The sequence below is a fragment of the Symphalangus syndactylus genome, chromosome 17 (genome assembly GCF_028878055.3).
Source record: "Symphalangus syndactylus isolate Jambi chromosome 17, NHGRI_mSymSyn1-v2.1_pri, whole genome shotgun sequence".
Lineage (NCBI taxonomy): Eukaryota > Metazoa > Chordata > Mammalia > Primates > Hylobatidae > Symphalangus > Symphalangus syndactylus.
Window position 1 is genome coordinate 47973240 of NC_072439.2, and position 20377 is coordinate 47993616.

At 38.6% G+C, this 20377-nt stretch overlaps 2 protein-coding genes across 4 annotated transcripts in view; one reads left to right on the forward strand and one right to left on the reverse strand.

The window, feature by feature from the left end:
- Positions 1 to 7103, forward strand: part of LOC129465589 (DNA replication complex GINS protein PSF2-like) — a 467777-nt gene extending 460674 nt beyond the window's left edge. Inside the window, 1 exon segment of the mRNA XM_055247811.2 lies at positions 3608 to 7103. The gene's annotated coding sequence lies outside the window, so the exon portion shown is untranslated.
- The window catches only part of SLC38A4 (solute carrier family 38 member 4), a 207443-nt gene that overhangs the window by 116214 nt on the left and 70852 nt on the right, over positions 1 to 20377 (reverse strand). The gene's annotated exons all lie outside the window — the stretch shown is intronic.

Sequence of the window (20377 nt, forward strand, 5' to 3'; positions counted from 1 at the left end):
CTGTTATTGGTCTATTCAGAGATTCAACTTCTTCCTGGTTTAGTCTTGGGAGGGTGTATTTGTCGAGGAATTTATCCATTTCTTCCAGATTTTCTAGTTTATTTGCATAGAGGTGTTTGTAGTATTCTCTGATGGTAGATTGTATTTCTGTGGGATCGGTGGTGATATCCCCGTTTTCGTTTTTTATTGCATCTATTTGATTCTTCTCTCTTTTCTTCTTTATTAGTCTTGCTAGCGGTCCATCAATTTTGTTGATCTTTTCAAAAAACCAGCTCCTAGATTCATTAATTTTTTGAAGGGTTTTTTGTGTCTCTATTTCCTTCAGTTCTGCTCTGATTTTAGTTATTTCTAGCCTTCTGCTAGCTTTTGAATGTGTTTGCTCTTGCTTTTGTAGTTCTTTTAATTGTGATGTTAGGGTGTCAATTTTGGATCTTTCCTGCTTTCTCTTGTGGGCATTTAGTGCTATAAATTTCCCTCTACACACTGCTTTGAACGTGTCCCAGAAATTCTGGTATGTTGTGTCTTTGTTCTCGTTGGTTTCAAAGAACATCTTTATTTCTGCCTTCATTTCATTATGTACCCAATAGTCATTCAGGAGCAGGTTGTTCAGTTTCCATGTAGTTGAGCGGTTTTGACTGAGTTTCTTAATCCTGAGTTCTAGTTTGATTGCACTGTGGTCTGAGAGACAGTTTGTTATAATCTCTGTTCTTTTACATTTGCTGAGAAGAGCTTTACTTCCAACTATGTGGTCAATTTTGGAATAGGTGTGGTGTGGTGCTGAAAAAAATGTATATTCTGTTGATTTGGGGTGGAGAGTTCTGTAGATGTCTATTAGGTCCACTTTATGTAGAGCTGAGTTCACTTCCTGGATATCCTTGTTAACTTTCTGTCTCGTTGATCTGTCTAATGCTGACAGTGGGGTGTTAAAATCTCCCATTATTATTGTGTGGGAGTTTAAGTCCCTTTGTAGGTCACTGAGGACTTGCTTTATGAATCTGGGTGCTCCTGTGTTGGGTGCATATATATTTAGGATAGTTAGCTCTTCTTGTTGAATTGATCCCTTTACCATTATGTAATGGCCTTCTTTGTCTCTTTTGATCTTTGTTGGTTTAAAGTCTATTTTATCAGAGACTAGGATTGCAACCCCTGCCTTTTTTTGTTTTCCAGTTGCTTGATAGATCTTCCTCCATCCCTTTATTTTGAGTCTATGTGTGTCTCTGCACGTGAGATGGGTTTCCTGAATACAGCACACTGATGGGTCCTGACTCCTTATCCAGTTTGCCAGTCTGTGTCTTTTGATTGGAGCATTTAGCCCATTTACATTTAACGTGAATATTGTTATGTGTGAATCTGATCCTGTCATTATGATGTTAGTTGGTTATTTTGCTCGTTAGTTGCTATAGTTTCTTCCTAGCCTCGATGGTCTTTACAATTTGGCATGTTTTTGCAGGGGCTGGTACCGGTTGTTCCTTTCCATGTTTAGTGCTTCCTTCAGGAGCTCTTTTAGGGCAGGCCTGGTGGTGAAAAAATCACTCAGCGTTTGCTTGTCTGTAAAGTATTTTATTTCTCCTTCACTTATGAAGCTTAGTTTGGCGGGATAGGAAATTCTGGGTTGAAAATTCTTTTCTTTAAGAATGTTGAATATCGGCCCCCACTCTCTTCTGGCTTGTAGAGTTTCTGCTGAGAGATCAGCTGTTAGTCTGATGGGCTTCCCTTTGTGGGTAACCCGACCTTTCTCTCTGGCTGCCCTTAACATTTTCTCCTTCATTTCCACTTTGGTGAATCTGACAATTATGTGTCTTGGAGTTGCCCTTCTCGAGGAGTATCTTTGTGGCGTTCTCTGTATTTCCTGAATCTGAATGCTGGCCTGCCTTGCTAGATTGGGGAAGTTCTCCTGGATAATATCTTGCAGAGTGTTTTCCAACTTGGTTCCATTCTCCCCATCATTTTCAGGTACACCAATCAGACGTAGGTTTGGTCTTTTCACATAGTCCCAAATTTCTTGGAGGCTTTGTTCATTTCTTTTTATTCTTTTTTCTCTAAACTTCCCTTCTCTCTTCATTTCATTCATTTCATCTTCTATCAGCGATACCCTTTCTTCCAGTTGATCGCATCTGCTACTGAGGCTTCTGCATTCTTCGCATAGTTCTCGAAACTTGGCTTTCAGCTCCATCATCTCCTTTAAGCCCTTCTCTCCATTGGTTATTCTAGTTATCCATTCTTCTAATTTTTTTTCAAAGTTTTTAACTTCTTTGCTATTGTTTTGAATTTCCTCTCGTAGCTCAGAGTAGTTTGATCGTCTGAAGCCTTCTTCTCTCAACTCATCAAAGTCATCCTCCATCCAGCTTTGTTCCGTTGCTGGTGAGGAACTGCGTTCCTTTGGGGGAGGAGAGGTGCTCTGTTTTTTAGAGTTTCCAGTTTTTTTGGTCTGTTTTTTCCCCATCTTTGTCGTTTTGTCTACTTTTTGTCTTCGATGATGGTGATGTACAGATGGGTTTTTGGTGTGGATGTCCTTTCTGTTTGTTAATTTTCCTTCTACCAGACAAGACCCTCAGCTGCAGGTCTGTTGGAGTTTACTAGAGGTCCACTCCAGACCCTGTTTGGCTGGGTGTCAGCACCGGTGGCTGCAGAACAGCAGATTTTCGTGAGACCACAAATTCAGCTGTCTGATAGTTCCTCTGAAAGTTTTGTCTCAGAGGAGTACCCGGTTGAATGAGGTGTCAGTCTGTCCCTACTGGGGGGGTGCCTCCCAGTTAGGCTGCTCAGGGGTGAGGGACCCACTTTAGGAGGCAGTCTGTCCTTTCTCAGATCTCCAGCTGCGTGCTGGGAGAACCACTACTCTCTTCAAAGCTGTCAGTCAGACAGGGACATTTAAGGCTGTGGAGGTTCTCGCTGAGTTTTTGGTTGTCTGTGCCCTGCCCCCAGAGGTGGAGCCTACAGAGGCAGGCAGGCCTCCTTGAGCTGTGGTGGGCTCCACCCAGTTCGAGCTTCCTGGCTGCTTTGTTTACCTAAGCAAGCCTGGGCAATGGCGGGCGCCCCTCCCCCAGCCTCGTTGCCGCCTTGCAACGTGATCTCAGACTGCTGTGCTAGCAATCAGCAAGACTCTGTGGGCATAGGACCCTCCGAGCCAGGTGCGGGACACAATCTCCTAGTGAGCCGTTTTTCAGGCCCGTTGGAAAAGCGCAGTATTAGGACGGGACTGACCCGATATTCCAGGTGCCGTCTGTTTCCCCTTTCTTTGACTAGGAAAGGGAACTCCCTGACCCCTTGCGCTTCCCGAGTGAGGCAATGCTTCGGCTCGCGCACAGTGCGCTTCACCGACTGTCCTGCACCCACTGTTAGGCACTCCCTAGTGAGATGAAACCGGTACCTCAAGCAGAAGTGCAGAAATCACCCGTCTTCTGTGTCGCTGGGGCTGGGAGCTGGAGACCGGAGCTGTTCCTATTCGGCCATCTTGGCTCCACTATTCACCAGTAAAGCTGTTTTTTATACAGTAAAAAAAAAATTGTTAACCTGATACTTCATTCTGTGAAATTGCCCAAGAAATTCTACATGACATTAACCAAAATTTAAGCTAATTTTATTCAAAATTGCTTATAATCCTCAGAACAAGATGAATGTGGGCATAGGAGAGATATAAGGCTCTGCCAAACAGAGAAGTATGAAGGTGATGAGAAGAAAAACAGAAGGGAAAGAGAATATGAGGAACACTATCCTGAAATCTGAAGGGAGATTCCGACAGAACCCAAGCATCGGTTTTTCTCTCCCTTTGGATCCCCTCCTTCTAGCATTCTTAAGAAATGAGAAAAGGAGTTGACTTATGTCTGCTTCTAAGTGGTCCGCTTGACTACTGATCCTTCAAATTGCATGTTCAACTCTGCTTCACTGCTCTTGGCCAGAGACCATTGCCTACTTTGCTTCTCTTTACAGCTTAAAACAAGAATTCCTGTCACTCTCAAATAAATGCTGCCACCTTTGCAAGGGCCTTTGTAGAGGTGTATGTTTTGCTAGGGGGCGTTCCTTACCTTGTGGGCCTGTCCAATCTCTACCTCTGTCTTCATGTGGCCTCTTCCTCTTTGTGTCTTCCCCTCTGTCTCTTATAAGGACACTAGTCATTGGATTTAGGGCTCACCCTAGTCCAGCATGAGCTCATCTAGAGATCGTTACCTTAACATCTGCAAAGACATTTCATCCAAATAAGATTACATCATTAAGTGGATTATTGGAGGACACTATTCAACCCACTTCAGAGGGTGGATGAATACTTCCATTTTTGTCACCTCCTTGTTTTTCTCTATATATCACTACATAAAATTATATGGCTTAATCACATTTTGCTGAAAGTTTGGCAGAAATGAAAAGAAACTAGAGCACATAAGGAAGAAACAGCTATATGCTAAACATACTTTTCCTGTGCCAAATAAGAGTCTTTAAGAAATTAAACCATTCATAGCCATCATCTCATGAATAATTTAGACTCTACCTTAAGTCCATGAGCCCTATGGGAGGCTTTCTTCTTCAAGCCTTGACAGCGTAGCTGTCCCTGCAGTACTGCAGGGGTTGGCTTCACCCCAAGGACCTTTCCCTTTCCCCACCAGCTAGTCCATGGGACCCAATCATTATTAACTATTTTCCTAGGTCTGAGTTATTTACTACTAGAGTAACACCATGGAAGTAACTCCAACAGGATGGTCCAAGGTGGGTTTGAGAAACCCCAGTCTGGCAGAATAATCTAGGCTAGGTATAGCCCTCCATGCTCATTTTCTTTTGAAATAACCTCACCATTGAGAGTTATAGCTATGCCCCTTTCTTTTTTCTAATTGTCTCACATTTCTCAGGGATAGTTTCTCAGAACAATAGATTGCATGTTGTTAGGTACAGAAACCTCCAATACTAAGCCATATATACTTTGATACAAGAGCCTGAGTAAGCTTTTAGAGAAAAGATCCCTTCTAAAATCATCTCTTGTGGGTAGTGGAGAGGAAGGGATGCTAGTGATGGTAGTAGTAGATAGTATTAGGGAGCAGAAGCGTAGTTTCATTATTTGGTTATACTATCAAAGCCACTTCTCATTAGAGATCACTTGTAGATCACCACTCTTGTTTCAGACATAGTTTTCTTCCACATTTTAAATAATATTCCTGTGCATACAGGCTCAGAAGAGTAACACTCATTCATTAAACCAAACCAAACACCTTTCTGCACAACTAAAGAAAATAATATTGGCCAGCTTCTTACTTCTAATTGCCCTGAAATATATACAAAGCCAGACTTTAACTTACTGTGGTCCCTATAATGTTAGAAATTTCTACCTTAAAAAGTTATCAGCAGAATCTTTCAGGGTACATCTTTCTAGGTTGTACCTAAGCTGTTTTCTATTGGGGCCAAGGGGCTCCTTGGCAATGCCTCTAATCCTTTATTCTTCCCTAAATTGCTTTTGGTATTTAATTTTCTGGGCCGAGTTTTTATTGACTTAGGCTTTATTCCCTGGAAATGTTTGTTATTGCTGTTGTTTAATTATGAAATATTTCATTCATACAAAAGTACAGAGACCTATAACAAACACCATGTGTTCACTCTTAAACTCAACTAAATGCATGCTTTGGAATTTTTTTATAAGTGAAATCTTACATTTGATTCATTTGAAGCCAGACAGGTGTAGATTTTTTTAACTTTTTTGTTGATATTAAGATTTTAATACTTGGTTAAGAGAAATATTAAGAAGCACATAAATTTCTTCAGAAAGTGTTTTCCTTTTAAATGGCTAGGAAATGAATCCTTTACATGAGGCATTCCGGATGGATGAATCCTAGGCCCTCTTCTCTTCTCTTCTCTTCTCTTCTCTTCTCTTCTCTTCTCTTCTCTTCTCTTCTCTTCTCACTCTGTATTACTTCCCTGCTTGATCTCATCCATGTCCATGGCTTAATTACTACTCCACTGATGACAGCTCCTGAGCTCATATCTTCAACTCAGATCTCTGCTTGGAGTTACAGACCTATACATCCAGCAGTTATCTTATCATGCCACAAAGTCTTCAATTTAACCCACATGACCCAACAAAACCATGATTTCCCTAACCTTTGCTTTTCTCTCTCTCAGCAAATGGCACCATCATCTATCAAATTAGGCATCTCAGACTTCTGGGATTTAACCTTGATAACTTCTTCTCCATCAATTTCTTATTTAATCTGTCAGCAAGTCCTCCTGATTGTACCTCCTCAGTATGTATCAAATTCATTTACTTATCTCTTCCTCTGTGACCACTCGACTAGTCCCAACCATCATCATTTCTTATTCCACCTTCAGCAATAACTTCCTAACTATTCTGCATGCATTTTTCCTGGGCCCCTCCAGCAGATTCTCTGCATCATAGCCAGAGTGAACTTTTCAAAACACCAATCTGATTATATGACCTCCATCCTGCTGGATCATCATTCTTAAGATAAACAGAATGATGCATAGTGTGCATGATCTGGCCCACCCTTTGTCTCTTGGCTTCTTTTATTATGTCTCACTCTGTGCTCTAGCTTTGTAGGTTTTGAAAACATCATGCCTTCTTCCTCCAGATCCCTCGCACATGCTGTTCCCTCAGTGAAAAAAAGAAAGCAGTGAAATAATTGAAAGTGTATGTGTTGGGGTGGGGATGGGCAGAAATCCTAGGCAGTCATCCACAGAAGGTGTTTCAGGGTCAGGAGCCTTGGCAGGTTGACTACTCAAATGCTTACAAATGGGAAGACACATACAACCAGTTCCCCACCATACCATGTTACCTGGATGTCCATAGAAAAAAAATATATATATATATATTTATTGAAGTGTCCTTCTTCTGCCATTTATAAGGTAACTTCTATTCATCTCTCATATTTCAACTCACATATCACTTCTTTAGGGAAGCTTCCCTAACCCTGCTCACCACCACCACCACCCCCACCCCCACCCCATCAATCTTGGCCACGGTTCTTTGTTAATAGCTTTTATTTAATTGTACTCTTTTCTTCCCTGGGCCTTTTCTCAGATGTAAAAATATACCCCAGCCCCTACCACTATCTTGTAAACACCATGAAGACATGAATAAATAAGTGATTCTCAAGCTATATAATTTATAAGCAGCCTTGTCTGGATCTTGTGGAAATGTGTGATGGTATTAATAACAAAGTTATGGAATTTTGAGTTTTCATTGCTATAAATCCTCCCCTCCTGTTTTCAAAGGTGACATCAGGCCATAGGCTAATGTTCTCACTGGTACAATGAGATAAAGGGTAGGAACGCACCTGGCATAAGGTGCTTTATGAAAAATAGAATATTTTTGAGGTAAATTAATGAAAGGGAAAGAGCTATGAATTAAAATCCTGGGCCTTCCTCTTGAGTGTTCTTAGAGCTGGAGGCAAGTTGGACAACCCCCAGCCTTGGTTTCATCATCTGTAAAATAACAATATGCTACTTCTCAGTTACTTCTAACAACTAGAGATTATATATCCACAGTGCCTGTGCCATAAATGTCAGTAAATATTTACAGACTAAAGAAATAACTGAATAAACAAATAGATGAAGGAAAGTGAAGCACCCAGTGGAATCCTTGGTAAATAGCAAGTGCTCAATAAATTGTAATCATAGTAATAATATTATGAAATGGCTAACAAAGATGCTTTCTTGTAAGAAAAAGAAAGCAGTGAAATAATTGAAAGTGTATGTGTTGGGGTGGGGATGGGCAGAAATCCTAGGCAGTCATCCACAGAAGGTGTTTCAGGGTCAGGAGCCTTGGCAGGTTGACTACTCAAATGCTTACAAATGGGAAGACACATACAACCAGTTCCCCACCATACCATGTTACCTGGATGTCCATAGAAAAAAAAAATATATATATATATAAATGAGTGAAGAAATACAGCCTCACAAAGAAAATGAAAGAGTAAGCCAGAGAGAGGAGCAGAACTAGCAGAGGGGCATGTCAGAAAGGCAAAACAAGGAGGAAGCAGGCAACAGCATCAGACCTTCACAGAGTCAGTTCAGATAAAAATGAAGCATGTCATCCAAATCTAATGATAGAAATAAGAAGGTCATTGGCAACTTTGGCAAAAACAGTTTTCAGTAAAGTGGGATAGAAGGCAGGTCAATTAAGCTGGATGGTGAAGGGGAAATGAGAAATACAGACAGTGAGCTTATATTTCTTCCTCCCTTCCTTTCTTCCTTCTTTCCTTCCGTCCTTCGTTCCTTCTCTCTCTTTTATTTTCCTTCCTTCTTTCCCTCCATCCCTCCTTCCTTCCTTTCTTTCTTTCTTCTTTTCTTTCTTTCATCTTTTTCTTTCTTTCTTTCTTTTCTTTCTCTTTCTTCTTTCTTTCTTTCCTTCCTTCCTTCTTTTTCTTTCTTCTCTTTCTTTTTCTTTCCTTCTTTCTTTCTTTCTTTTTTTTTTGACAGTGTCTTACTCTGTTGCCCAGGCTGGAGTACACTGGCATCATCATAGCTCACAGCAACCTTAAACTCCTGGGCTCAAATGATCCTCCCACCTCAGCCTCCCAAGTAGCAGAGACTACAGGCACACAAAACGCCCAGCTACTTTTATTTTTTATTTGTAGAGATGAGGTCTTCCTCTGTTTCCCAGGCTGGTGTCGAGCTCTGGCCTCAAGCTATCCTCCCACCTCAGCCTCCCAAAGTGCTGTGATTACAGGCATAAGCCACTGTGCCCCAGCCATGAGTTTACATTATTCTTTGAAATATGTCTAGAATTGGCAGAACAGAGATTGGGTGAGGTAGTTGGAGGGAAAGACCAGGTTGACAGAGAAGTTTTTGGTTTCTTTTCTTCTTTTGTTTTTAGGTTAAAAGACAACATATTTGTGGTCTGAGAAAGACAACTAGAGAAAAGGGAGGTATTCAATATATTGGAGAGAGAGAGAGAATAATTAATAGGCTTGAAGCTGAGGAAGGGTCAGTGTCAACCCAGCCTTCATTAACCCACTGGTACATATCCCCCATAGTGATATCCCCCAAAATAAAAATTTTAAATGCCTTTTTAGTATCCTTTTCCCATTCACCCATGTGGTCTTGGACCTTCTCACTTAGTCGTGCCTTGCATTTACATTCTTGCCCTCCTCCTGCATTCCTCTGACCTTTGCTTTGCCTCTTATTTTCTTCATCCTTAGGACTTGATGATTGATTTAGCATCTTTGGCACCCGGTCACTGCTCTGCTTGGCCATACTGCTGCCTTCACCCTCAGCTGTTGCAACTCTTTTGGCCACTCTGTGTAACTGCCCTGCCAAGCCCTGCTCCCTGGCTGTCCACACAAAGAAAAAGTGTTTCCTAGAGGAGATCACAACAAAAGGATGAAATCTGGGGTGCAGGGGAAGGGTAGCTTCTGAGGCTGGAAAATAAGGAAGTAAGGAAGGGAGCCTGTGGAATTTACCAGGGAGGGGAACTAACATTTCCTTTCATATAAGCTGGTACTATTCTGGCTTTTTACCATGATCATATATTATATTCAAAATAAAGCTCTTGTTTTTAAAACAAAAAAAATATAAACAAAGGAAGGAAGGATGTTCATTCATTTCGATAATAGATACCTAGTGAACCCCTAGTGGACCTTTTACTGGGTTCTGGGGACTCTGGTGACCAGGTTCCATTCCTGATCTCCTGGAGCAGGAGACACGAAAAGACATTAAGCAAATAATTACACATCTTTTTACCTCAGTACAAATGTTGGGACTTTGCAAGAGTTCCACCCTGAAAGCTTCTGTTTTCACTGAAAGATAGGAGGCAAGTTCATTTCTTCATAAAAGCAATCGAATTGAGTAGGGGACTTGAAAGAAATGATGAGGCTAGGAAAAGCAGCTATAGGAAAGGGGGCACCAGTCAGACTAAGAATATGTAACCAGAGCACAGCTGTGCATACTTTGCTTGAATGTCTCCAAGTTCAAATCCCAGAACTTGATATTTTAGGTTGATTCTATGTGTCACCTATTTGTTTTTAAAGAGTAGAGTCTTTTTCTTCCAGCATGTGTTGGTTAGCTCTGTCTTTATCACACCACCACCACCAATTGTCATTTGCAGAAGTATCTTCAACTCATCATAAATTTACTAGTAATAGCTAATTCATGCCTATAGAACTGTTAAGTGACAAGATAATATTTAGATTAAAAGCTATAATTGCGTTCTTATTAGAGTCTTAATCAGATTTTAACATGCTCCTCACAGGGGCCATTTAGCCCTATTCTGCTGGGCTTTGGCAAGCACTGAATGATTGCCCTCCTAGGACACAGGTACTGCAGCCCTGGTTAAGCATTGAAAAGATGATATTACCAATAAGTTGACTCTAATTGTAAACAACATATTTAAACAATTACATCTTAATTAAATTCTTATAAATTATAAGTGCTTCAGAACTTTCTTAATCTCAAATGCATGTTTCTTAAAATCATTCACTATTTTATGAGAACATATTTGCTGAATATTGGAAAAAATAATTAAAAATAAAAGGCATTTCTAACATTTTTTCTTGTATGAAATATGCTTTCTTTTATTTATAAATCATTGGTTTTATCTTCTATATAGTGAATTTCTAAAGGGATTTAAAGTTTGATATTGAATTGTATACTAAAATAAGGTTGTTTTAGACATAAAAGAGTAACAGCAACAATAACAAAGAAGTTGTGACAAAGAGGATTGTTGTACTGAGATTTGATGAATAACTTTGATTCATTTGTTTTATGTGTATCTTGCCTACATCCGTCCATTCATCTCACCATTTCAATCAACTATCTACCTGGTGCAGTTTGATATGTTATAAGCTGTGAGAAGTGAGATAAGGAGAGAACTTTTTGCTGAATTTTTTAGAACATCTGTGATGTGTTGTACATATTAGGCAAATAATAAATACTTATTGAATTAAATTAAATTTAACCAGGATCAAGTTCAGGTGGCTTATGGTTGAGATACATGTTGCTATGGTAGCAGGAAGAAATGATGGAAAAGAAGAAAACAAAAGGCAAGAAAAAGTGAGAAATCAAACGACAACATTTTCAAGGATGAAGAGTGCTACATCTATTCATTATACATTGTAGATATAGATAATAACAATAGTAATAATGCAGTATGGTCAAATTTTAATAAATAAAAAATTGAGTTAAGCTTAATCATATATAGTGCTTTTATTGAAAACTAACACTTCAACGATCACATCTCTTCATGTCACACAGTCATCCATGTGAATGGAACAAACATCAGTAGCCTGAAGGACAATACAGTTATTGCAAAAATAATTTGCTTTTTCAGTTAAGGTCCTCACTTATACATGGGTTGGTTCTTTTTTAGCTTTGTGCTGATTTCCTGTAGCCTTCCATTGCATTTAGGCACTAACTCATTTGTCTATGTTTCAGAATGCCAGCGTAAAGGTGAAATAAAGGTAAAACAACAACAATAACAAAAAGGACAGGAAAGAACTACAACAAATAAATGGTGTGGCAATTCTTAGCTGTTCAGCGTCTGACTCCCCTTTCAGTGTTTGGGGAATTCCTTACCTTATGAGTCTCAGTGGGAGACTCAGGCTCTGCTCATTATTAAAGTTGAATATGTCAGGAACTTGTTTTCCCTACCTTCTTTGCAGTTAAGCCCAACACACCCCACCCTGGAGCCACAGAGATATGGAGGATGCACTCTCTGGCAACAGTGGAGGATGCACTCTCTGGCAGTAGTACTGGGAATGCCAGTGATGTGAGCACTGCATGGCTTCCCCAATAAAGCCCTCTGGTGTGATGAGGCAGTTTCTACATTCTGAAATTCTATACTGGATTCTCCACCCAAAGCTACAGCTTGTCTGTCAAGGGCCTTCATGTGAAAAAGGAAAAGGTGCCCCTGGCAGATGCAGGGCTCTGTCAGCACATGGTGGCTCTGCCTCTGTCCTTCCTGTGGGCCCCTCAGCTGCCCATGCTTCTTTTCTTGAATATATTTTCTGCCAAAATCAGCTAACATTTGCCTTACTGCTTACAACTAACAAACCTTGCTGACACACTTAATAAGGCTACCACACCTGCCCAGCCATATCCATAAACCTTTCCATTATGCTATGTGCCTTTTAACATATAATTCTTTTATATGGATACTGCCTTATTATCTGGAATTATCACAGCACCCAGTGGATGCCCCAAAACATAACACAACTAGCAAAGTTTCAATATTCAGTCAGGGTAAATAATACATTTACTTATACTTTTAAACATTTATATGCAATTTTAAATGACACAACTTTGAGTATTTAAATGAGATAGTTTAAAAGTTAAGTTTCTTCACTAGTTGTGTGATGGCTACACTAAAACCCCAGACTTCACTACAGCACAATATATTTATGTAAGAAATCTGCACTTCTACCCTCTAAATCTATAAAAGATTTTTGTATTTTAAGGAAATTTTAAAAATAAAATAAAAGTTAAGTATCTTTTGCCTTGGGGAAGGAGGAAAGGACAATAGTTATCAGCTAGTTTATGGGGAACTATTTAAAGTACATGTAAAAAAAATGATTCATGGGAAGAGTTAAACGGGACCACCTGGGATGCTACTCTCCTGTCCACTGAGAGACTACAATCCTCATGCTTACTGTGCATTTTCTCCAATACCATCATGGCCACTGTAGCTGCCACTACTAGTGAAGGCACACCAGGATCCCACTGTAATCATTGGGCTTATTTCAAAGACACAGCTACAAATTTCACCACCCAAAATCAACAGAATATGCATTCTTTGCAGTGCCACATGGCACTTATTCTAAAATCAACCACATAATTGGAAGTAAAACAGTCCTCAGCAAATGCAAAAGAACTGAAATCATAACAATCTTTCAAAACATAGGGCAATCAAATTAGAACTCAGGATTAAGAAACTCACTCAAAACCACACAATTACATGGAAACTGAATAACCTGCTCCTGAATGACTACTGGGTAAATAATGAAATTAAGGCAGAAATAATGAAGCTCTTTGAAACCAATGAGAACAAAGAGACAATGTACCAGAATCTCTGGGACACAGCTAAAGCAGTGCTAAAAGGGAAATTTATGGGAATGAATGCCCACATCAGAAAGGTAGAGAGATCTCAAATCAACACTCTAACACCACAATTAAAAGAGCTAGAGAGGCAAGGGCAAACTAATCCAAAAGCTAGCAGGAGACAAGAAATTACTAAGAACAGAGCAGAATTGAAGGAGATAGAGACATGAAAAACCCTCCAAAAAAATCAATGAATCCAGGAGCTGGTTTTTTGAAAAAATTAACAAAATAGATAGACAGCGAGCTAGAATAATAAAAAAGAAAACAGAGAAAAATCAAATAGACACAATAAAAAATGATAAAGCAGATATTGTCACTGAACCCGCAGAAATAAAAACTACCATCGGGGAATACTATAAACAAACACCTCTATGCAAATAAACTAGAGAATCTAGAAGAAATGGTTAAATTCCTGGACACATAAACCCTCCTAAGACTAAACCAGGAAGAAGTCGAATCTCTGGATGGACCAATAACAAGTTCTGAAATTGAGGCAGTAATTAATAGCCTACCAGCCAAAAAAAAAAGCCCAGGGCCAGAGGGATTCACAGCCAAATTCTATCAGAGGTACATAGAGAAAGTAGTACCATTACTTCTGAAACTATTCCAAACAATTGAAAAGGAGGGACTCCTCTGTAACTCATTTTATGAAGCCAGCATCATCCTGATACCAAAACCGAGCAGAGACAGAACAAAAAAAGAAAACTTCAGGCCAATATCCCTGATGAACATTGATGCGAAAATCCTCAATGAAATACTGGCAAACTGAATCCAGCAGCATATCAAAAAACGTATCCACCACAATCAAGTCAGCTTCATCCCTGGGATGCAAGGCTGGTTCAACATATGCAAATCAATAAACTTAATCGATCACATAAACAGAAACAATGACAAAAAACAAATGATTATCTCAATAGATGCAGAAAGACCTTTGATAAAATTCAAAATCCCTTCATGTCGAAAACTGTCAATAAACTAGATATTGATGGAACATATGTCAAGATAATAAGAGCTATTTATGACAAACCCACAGCCAATATCATACTGGATGAGCAAAAGCAGGAAGCATTCCCTTTGAAAACTGGTACAAGGATATTTCTTTGGTCTATGTGTCTGTTTTGGTACCAGTACCATGCTGTTTTGGTTACTGTAGCCTTTGGTTACAAGGATGCCCTCTCTCACCACTCCTATTCAACACAGTATTGGAAGATCTGGCCAGGGCAATCAGGCAAGAGAAAGAAATAAAGGGTATTCGAATAGCAAGAGAGATAGTCAAATTGTCTCTGCTTGTAGACGACATGATTTTATATTTAGAAAACCGTATCATCTTAGCCCAAAAACACCTTAAACTGATAAGCAACTTCAGCAAAGTCTCCAGATACAAAATCAATGTGCAAAAATCACAAGCATTCCTTTACATCAACAATAGACAAGCAGAGGGCCAAATCATGAATGAAATCCCATTCACAATTGCTACAAAGAGAATAAAATACCTAGGAATACAGCTAACAAGGGATGTGAAGAACTTCTTCAAGGAGAACTACAAACCACTGCTCAAGGAAATAAGATAGGACACAAAACAAATGGAAAAACATTCCATCCTCATTGATAGGAAGAATCAATATCGTGAAAATGGCCATACTGCCCAAAGAAATTTATAAATCCAATGCTATTCCCATCAAGCTACCATTGTCATTCTTCACATAATTTAAACAAAGACTTTAAATTTCATATGGAATCAAAGAGGGCCCCATATAGCCAAGACAATCAAGCAAAAAGAACAAAGCTGGAGCCATCAGGCTACCTGACTTCAAACTATACTAGAAGGCTACAGTAACCAAAACAGCATGGTACTGGTACCAAAACAGACATATAGACCAAAGAAACAGAACAGAGACCTCAGAAATCACACCACATATTTACAACCATCTGGTCTTCGACAAACCTGACAAAAGCAGGCAAAGGGGAAAGGATTTCCTATTCAATAAATGGTGCTGGGAAATCTGGCTAGCCATATGCAGAAAACTGAAACTGGACCCCTTCCTTACATCTTATACAAAAACTAACTCAAGATGGATTAAAGACTTAAATGTAAAACCCTAAACCATAAAAACCCTAGAAGAAAACCTAGGCAATACCATTCAGGACATAGGCATGGGCAAAGACTTCATAATGAAAATGCCAAAAGCAACTGCAACAAAAGCCAAAATTGACAAATGAGATCTCATTAAACTAAAGAGCTTCTATACAGTGAAAGAAACTATAATCAGAGTGAACAGGCAACCTACAGAATGGGAGAATATTTTTGCCATCTACCCATCTGACAAAGATCTAATATCCAGAATTTACAGGAATTTAACAAATTTAAAAGAAAAAAGCAAACAACCCTATCAAAAAGTGGATAAAGGATATGAACAGATACTTCTCAAAAGAAGACATTTGTGTGGCCAACAAACATATGAAAAAAAAAGCTCAACATCACTGATCATTAGAGAAATGCAAATCAAAACCACAATGAGATACCATCTCACGCCAGTCAGACTGGCAATTATTAAAAAGTCAAGAAACAATAGATGCTGGTGAGGTTGTGGAGAAATAGGAACACTTTTACACTGTTTGTGGGAATGTAAATTGGTTCAACCATTATGGAAGACAGTATGGCAATTCCTCAAGGATCTAGAACCAGAAATACCATTTGACTCAGCAATTCTATTACTGGGTCTATACCCAAAGGAATATAAATCATTCTATTATAAAGAAATATGCACACATATGTTTTTGCAGCACTATTTACAGTAGCAAAGTCATGGAACCAAGCCAAATCCCATCACTGATAGACTGGATAAAGAAAATGTGGTACATATATACCATGGAATACTTTGAAGCCATAAAAAGGAATGTGATCATGTCCTTTGTAGGGACATAGATGAAGCTGGAAGCCATCATCCTCAGCAAACTAACACAGGAACAGAAAACCAAACATCGCATGTTCTCACTCATAAGTGGGAGTTGAACAGTGAGAACACACGGACACACGGAGGGGAACAACACCTACCAGGGCCTGTTGGGGAGTGCGGGACGAGGGGAGGGAACTTAAAGGATGGGTCAATAGGTGCAACAAACCACCATTGCACATGTAAACCTATGTAACAAACCTGCACATTCTGTGCATGTATCCCAGAACTTAAAGTAAAATTAAAAAAAAATAGAAACTATTACTCATGAGCTCCTCCATCTTAGCACCAGCAAGTCTACAACTACTCTTGTATCTGTACCCGTCTTTTTCATCCTTCCTGCTAATGGAAAAATGTTTCCATAGTTATCAAAGGCAAGTACCTACTTGAATGCTCAGATGTCTTTTCCTTCTCCCGAAAAGACCTCAGTCTACTAATTGTCACAATGTCCTGTCCCTGGCCCTTGTCTTTACCTTCCCTTTTATCTAGGTCCTTCCCACATTAAGAAGAAACTCTAGTTTCTCCTAACTTATTGATGCGTTATCAATATTCTCTCTCAGTTTGTAGACTGTCATTTTACTCTCTTTGTGGTATCTTTTGATGAGCAGAAGTTCTTAACTTTGATGTAATTCAATTAATCTATCTTTTATGGCTTATGTTCTTTGTACCATATTTACAAAATTCTTTCCTACCCTGAGGTCATAAAGATATACTCTTTTATTAACTTTTTAAAGTTTAATAATTTTGGCTTTCTCATTTAGATTTTAAATCCAGCTATGATTATTTTTATATGGCATGAGAAAGACATACAACTTTACATTTGTCTAAAAGGATAACCAATTTCCGAGAATGATTTTTTTAAAAAAATCTTTATTTCCCCATGGACCTGCAGTATGACCCCACCCCATCTTGTTTCAACAGCCCATATATTGATGAGTGTGTTTTGGGAGTCTAATTTGTTCTATTGGTCTATTTTTCGATGGCTGCACCAACACCTTATAGTCTTAATCAATTTAGCTTGATAACGCCTTATATAAACCATGTACAATTGGGGTGTCACTCTCACCTATTTTTTCTTCAAAAGTGTCTTGGTTATTTTTGGTTCTTTGAATATATAAAATAAAAAAGAGCATCAATTTTCAAAGAAAAATACCTGTTGGGGGTACAATTACTATTTTATTGAATCAACTTAGGGGAAATTGACCTTTTTAAAATATTGCATTTTCTAACCTGGTCTGGCTTTCCATGTCATTAGACTGCCGTTCAGAAAAGTTTTATGTTTCTCCAGAAAGGTATTGCATATCTCCTATTATATTTATTATTAGGTACTTGTTTTAATGCTACTTTAAATAATCTCTTTTATTTTTCAACTACTGCTGGCATGTGAGATGCATACTGATATTTATTTAATTTTGTTTTCAACTCTCTTGCTAATTCTTCTAATTTATCTAAAGAATCTTTTTTAGTTTTTATGCAAAAATAGTATTTGCAAGTAATTTCAATTTTGTTTCTTCCTTTCTAATCCTTTTAATTTTATCTTCTTTGCCTTTTTTGCATATAGGCATTCTAATTATCAAATAAAGTGGGCTGTGTTGTAAGTAGATGTATTAAACAAATTCCACCTTTATATGTGTCAATTTGTGATAATTCATTGGTAATAAGTGGATAAGTAAATATATGATGAAGAATGTCCAAAAGAACTATTAAGTACCATGTTAATGAAGATAGCCATGATGTTGCAATACTATATCATCTTGATACCAGTAAGTAAACTTTACAGAATTATCAAATTGTGCCTCATTAAAAATACCCTTTAAAGATCGCCCATTGGCAAAATTTTGACTAACATATCTGATTACCTTGAGTTAGCAAGCAAAGCTTTGATGTTAGTAACATCATTTTATAGAAATCATTTGTGAACAGGCATTTGTACAGACTGCATCTTTTAACTACTAAATCAAGCTTTGACAATTTAGTTTTCACAAACATCTTCCATAATAGTTTATTTATGTTCTAAATTTTAGTTATATTTTTCCTAGTGCTTACTTTGTAAGTTTATTTGGTTTTATAGTGGTATAAGAACAATAATTATACTTTGTTTATGCCTAGTGTTGTTACACATTTAAGTAACTATAATTAAAATAGTTTAAATAAATCCTGAAAACCTATGGGGATGTTTTCCTTTGAGATCATCTGTTATTTTATTACTTATATTTGAGAAATTCTGTTCTTTTTTTTAATTATACTTTAGGTTTTAGGGTACATGTGCACAATGTGCAGGTTTGTTACATATGTATCCATGTGCCATGTTGTTTTGCTGCACCCATTAACTCGTCATTTAGCATTAGGTATATCTCCTAATGCTGTCCCTCCCCCCTCCCCCCACCCCACAACAGTCCCCAGAGTGTGATGTTCCCCTTCCTGTGTCCATGAGTTCTCATTGTTCAATTCCCACCTATGAGTGAGAACATGCGGTGTTTGGTTTTTGTCCTTGCGATAGTTTACTGAGAATGATGTTTTCCAGTTTCATCCATGTCCCTACAAAGGACATGAACTCATCATTTTTTATGGCTGCATAGTATTCCATGGTGTATATGTGAACAGACACTTCTCAAAAGAAGACATTTATGCAGCCAAAAAACACATGAAAAAATGCTCATCATCACTGGCCATCAGAGAAATGCAAATCAAAACCACAGTGAGATACCGTCTCACACCAGTTAGAATGGCCATCATTAAAAAGTCAGGAAACAACAGGTGCTGGAGAGGATGTGGAGAAATAGGAACACTTTTACACTGTTGGTGGGACTGTAAACTAGTTCAACCATTGTGGAAGTCAGTGTGGCGATTCCTCAGGGATCTAGAACTAGAAATACCATTTGACCCAGCCATCCAATTACTGGGCATATACCCAAAGGATTATAAATCATGCTGCTATAAAGACACATGCACACGTATGTTTATTGTGGCACTATTCACAATAGCAAAGAGTTGGAACCAACCCAAATGTCCAACAACGATAGACTGGATTAAGAAAATGAGAAATTCTGTTCTCATGAGCTAGGAAACTCTACTTGGTTCCACTTTGGAGAATCTTGGCTTTCCTGGTCTTCCTAAACGTGGAAAAAAATTTCCAGTTATGTTCTTACATTGGGTGGAGATATTTCACTACATCATTTTCACCTTGTAAGGGCTCCTGAGTGGTCTTTTTAAAATGGCCATCTGATTGTAACCTTTGACTACTTAAAAGTATTCAGTAATTTTCCTTTAATTTTAATATAAAGTTCAAAATTTTTAACGACTCAAAATACTCTATAATTTGATCCCTACCTCCCTCTCTAAATTCATTTTTGCAAACTATTTCTTCCCCAGTTCACTTTATCTCAATAAATGAAGAACTCCAAGACCAAAAGTCTTGGAGTCACCCTTTCCTCCCAATCATACACCACATTAGCAAATTTTTCAGGCTCTACCTTCAAAATATATATGAAATATGACCACTTATTATTTCCATACAATTATCTTGTCCATGCCACCATCTTTGTTAGAATTTTGCAATAATTTATTAATTAATGCCCTTATTCCTGTATTTGTTTTCTGTTGCCACTGTAACAAATTATCACAAACTCAGCAACTTAAAATAGCACTAATTATTATCTCACAATTCCATACCAGTCCAATAGGCTTGGCTGGCTTTCTGCTCTGGATCTCACAAAGTTGAAAGTGTCAAGACAGGATTGTGTTTCTTTCTGGAGGTTTGGGGGATGAATTTATTTCCAAGCTCATTCAAGTTGTTGGCAGAATTCAGCTCCACCTGAATATAAGATTGTAGTCCCCAGTTCCTTGTTGACTGTTTGCTGGGGGTTGTTCTCAACTTCTAAAGATCATCTGTACTCCTCAGCTCATTGGCCCTCTTATCTCTCAAATCTCTCTGACCTTCCCTTTGCCTCATCTCTCCCTGGTCTTTCTCTTGTTCCGCCTCTCTTTTTCTCTTTCCGGACAGAGAAGTTTCTCCATGTTCAAGGGCCCAAGTGATTAGATTGGTCCCATCCAGATAATTCAGGATAGTTCCCTATTTTAAAGTCAGCTAATTGATAATTTTAATTCCAGGAGGACCTACATTCGTGTTTGACTGAATAACCAAGGGACAGAAATATTGGGAGGAGGGAATTCTGCCTACCACAGCACTCCTCTAATCTATTTTCACCGCAGCAACTGCAATGGTCTTTAAAGAATATTAATGTGTGTTTCTGTCACTTTTCTGCTCAAAACTGTCCACGGACTTCCCATCTCATTCAGAGTAAGAGACAAAACCGTCAGGAAGGTCTATAAAGTCTTACATAGGATGTCGTGTGCTCTCTCTCTCTCTCTCTCACACACACACACACACACAC